A 4,216-nucleotide genomic window follows, 5' to 3' on the forward strand; every position below is an offset into this window, starting at 1 on the left:
TGGTATGTCTTCTCCCGGTGCGGGGGAGCTGGACAGTGACCTTTGTCTAGGAGACGTGTCAGGACAGACAGACGCACCCTCAACTACACTCTTACCTGAAGCCGCTTTCTCCAAAAAAGTCTTAACTGAATTACCAAGTTGCAAAACCGTATTCGCTAGTACCGAAAATTTCTGATCTAACCTCGATTCCAGACTGGCAATGGTGTCGGAAGAAACTACACGGGAAGCCGAGAAGTGGGATTCCTAGTAGGAGGAATAGGAGGTGTAGTTAAAGGAGACATAACAATTTGAGGAGAAACAGAAGGAACAGATGCATCGCAAGACGAAGCAGAGCTAAGTCTACTTTCCCTAAGCGCTGCTTTTCTAATTCTGTCTTTAGCTAATTTCTCCGAGTATGAACTAAAAAACTTCCATTGAGAATCAGTCCAATCACTACACTCGTTACATGTTCGATCTGCTGAACAAACCTGTCCCCTCCACTTAACACATTTAGTGTGAGAATCATACTCTAACTTGGATAATCTAGTTTTACATCCTGAGATGCAAAACCTAACTCCCGACGGACTAGAATCCGACATGGCAATGCCTAAATAAAAAGCAAAATCACAACAACGCCAAAAAAGAGTACTTCACCAATTCCGAAGATCAAATCCACAAGAAAAAAAGCGAAGCAAAGTCATCCAACCGCACCGACCACCGATGTTCACCGGACGCCGGCAGGAAAAGAATTGGATTCACCTGGGCAGTTGTACCTGGTTCTCCCGCGAGTGGAGGGAGATGACGTCATCACCACCAGTGTTGGCGACGCCGACGCGCTAAATTTGAATTTAGTATCCTGCCGCTCGTGGAAATCACGGCTCTATAATTGTTCGGTAAGACACTACAATAAAAAGCTTTGTTAAATACAGACTAAAAACTTCTATAGTGTTTTAGCAATATATTAAACACCAACTGCAAGCACACAAAGTATTATGAATGCCACAAGTCTACACTAGGCTTCCCCTCACTGAACAAGGGCAGACTTCTGTTTCTAGCATTCTGACTAGGAATTTTAGATATTTTAAACCATTATACAAACATGACCAACTCCCAGGTACTTACGAAATTGAAACAAACATGATTTATAGGCATACGAAGACCACAGCAGCTTATGCACATCACCAGTAAAACTTTAATATTAGTGCTCAAGTTTCTGGCATTTTGACTATTTGATACTTTAAAATCAGGGTAGACTGACAAGACAAACTCCTAGATGCTTGAAAATAAATTGTAGACTATGCATAGGCCAACAAATGAAAACAATTCCATTGTACAAGTCCAGTACGTATATTACCAGACCCTTTGTAGGCCTAATCAAAATTCCTCAAATTCTCTACTGACAACACTTAACGAGCATGATATACTTCATGGGCCTAATCACATGCTTTCTCAAATCTGCTGCTGACAAACTTCAAATGATCAGAGTATAATACCAGACTTTTGTAGGCCTAGTTACTCATTCTCTAACGAACCCGAAGCTTTTTTAATGGTAAACCAACGTCATGTCAGCAGCTCATGATCACAGAACAGCCATCAAGGAACCTAGATAAGAAAACGCACAGGACTAACTCACATGAAAGCAGACACAATTGGGACCTTACACAATGGGTTCTTGGAAGGCAAGTGGCAAAATCTGTAAAAAAACAAAATGATTACACAAGATCAACCTTTAAATACTTAACTAGTTTCCGAGCAATTACAACTTATTTGAAATAAAACTTATGTGACATTATATGGACAGAAGGAACATTACACCTTATTTTTATTAATAAAAGTTGAAGCCATTTTCAAAAATTAATTTTCAATATCTTCATAGACCAATAAAAATTATTTTCTTCATCAGGACAAAACTGAACTAGAGCCAGATTAAGTTCTACAAACATGATCACATTGAAATAAGACACTGTAGCCGACTTTCACTAAATTTTGGGATAAATTCACTACACACATTAAGGACAGTCCCGTAAAAGGAAAACATTGCTACCTATTACCTATTAATTCCAAGAAAAAATTTCAAAAAGGTTTGAAAAATCATTCATGGGATACCCCTACAGATACAAGAATAGCTTTTACTTCATATCAATTCCAATTTAGTTCTAGCTTTTCCATAAATATTAGAAGTTCATAGTTCATCTGGACTGGGCTCTGTTACACCTACCCCCTAAAATCTAGAGAAAATTATCAACGCAGCAGCATTTTCTTAAAGCAATTTGGCTTGTGACCACCTTGTGAAATTTACTTTTGGCAACTATACTAAAAGTATTTGATAGTTCTACTAAAGACTAAAATCCTCAACGACAAAATTAAAAGTACAGATTACGAAGTGTTTCATGGAATCAAGTGTATCTTCAGCAATTCTCTACAATATTGCAAGATTACTCTGCACATAAGTAATCTAATCAAGTAGGTGCTTTGGACGATTCGAAGGACAAGTGTTATGTATTAACTTTCTACATTTTACTACTTTAAAAGGTTTCACAACTTACTTTTCCTAGGTAATAAAGATTCACTTTTTAATGACACCGCTCCCTTGACGGAACTTAGGTCGATGGCTGTTAATGAAGACAATACCGAAGGCAAACTTCTGCAGGAACCATGCGTGTCTAGAATACTTCATCTGAAATTGCAAAAGAAATTCTGTCAACTGCCAAAACTAGTTTTTTTTTTACATGTATTGCACAAAACTTAAACCAAATAAGTTCAAATGACAGGGCTTTACCCCTCTATGGTTTCCATTAGACCTAACTCTTACATCATTAACAGGTAGTATCTTCTGTGGGAAGCAATTCAAATCCTTTTAAAGAGTTTAAACTAAATTTCTGCAATGTCAAACCAATAGCAGGCTTAAAAAAATTCTTCCCGCCTTCCTAATACGATCCTTAAAGCAATTTTTTAAAGCAAACCCTTGTGAATTTCATAAATTTTGGTTTAACAGTTACCTTATTTCCATTACCCAGACAATCAATAGGTATAGTATACAACACACACTGTTAAAGATAGTCCACAAAACCCATTAGAATTTCCAACTTATGAAAAGAGGCTTGTACTGACCAAAAGTATGCAAATTAATCATGTAACAGTAATGAAAACTTGAAAAGTAGCTACAGTGTACCAAGTAACAGTCATGGAAGCTTTTAAAGTCACTAGACTGTACAAAGTGACATTTATGAAAACTTAAAATGTCACTAGACTTACCTAGTAACAGTTATGAAAACTTTAAAAGTCTAGTATATTCTAACAAGTAGCCTAACAGTTATGGCAAATTGAAGTCACTAGTGAAAAAAAAAATGGACTACAGCGACTAATTAATGTGACAGCAGTAGTAAATAAGGCTATGATGCCAATGAGGCTCTTATTCCATCAATTCTCTCTAATAATGGTATAGGCAGGCCTAGATTAGTTCATAAAACAACAAACCTTCACAGGATACCAAAATTATACAACTTAAAACACTCGAACCTTGAACGATTAGGGTAAATGACTGCGCGGCAACATGGCAGCCACCTCTCCCAGAACGCAGCCACCTACCAAAGATGCACTAATTATGCCTAGTATATTTCATAATCTAGGCAAAAACGCTTCAAAAGTAGTATAGAGGTCATGTTGTGCTGCATGGAGGGGCCACAACTCTTGACTAATGCTCATGGGAGCGAATTATCATACTTTTTTGGGAAGGTGGCTACTATGTTGCCGTCTGTTATTTGCCCTATGTACCAGTGCTAGATAATAAGAGCCTTTAAATTGAACAAAACCAAATGCCACCCACCAATTGTTACAGATTTTTCCACTAAAAAAACATTTAGCACTAACCATTCACTATCCTAATGGCACCATAAAACATTGTTTATCAACTATGCAATAAAAATTTTGTTGCTGTACAACAAAGTAGCCTAGTGACAGCCTGTATCTGAAAATGTAGGCTATGTCCCACACACAGAGAGAGAGAGAGAGAGAGAGAGAGAGAGGAGAGAGAGAGAGAGAGAGAGAGAGAGAGAGAGATAAGGAGAGAGAGGAGAGAGGATGAGAGAGAGGAGAGAGAATCCTTTCTAATATACAACTAAGCTTGACAAACATCAAATAGGCTTCAATTTCGAATCCATAGACCTAACGCACTAGATTAGAACTGGCGAGCTACCAAGATTTCATGTGGGGGGGGGGGGGGGGGGAGGGGAAAAGA

The 4,216-nt window shown here is 37.9% G+C and overlaps 1 long non-coding RNA gene across 1 annotated transcript in view; it reads right to left on the minus strand.

The window, feature by feature from the left end:
• Positions 1–876: 876 nt before the first annotated feature.
• The window catches only part of LOC135221564 (uncharacterized), a 12,453-nt gene continuing 9,113 nt past the window's right edge, over positions 877–4,216 (minus strand). Inside the window, exons 2-3 of the long non-coding RNA XR_010316035.1 lie at positions 2,526–2,656; positions 877–1,672 (exon numbers count right to left, since the gene is read on the minus strand). This is a non-coding gene — a long non-coding RNA (uncharacterized LOC135221564). The remainder of the gene's footprint in view (positions 1,673–2,525; positions 2,657–4,216) is intronic.

Source organism: Macrobrachium nipponense, chromosome 2 (genome assembly GCF_015104395.2).
Source record: "Macrobrachium nipponense isolate FS-2020 chromosome 2, ASM1510439v2, whole genome shotgun sequence".
NCBI lineage: Eukaryota > Metazoa > Arthropoda > Malacostraca > Decapoda > Palaemonidae > Macrobrachium > Macrobrachium nipponense.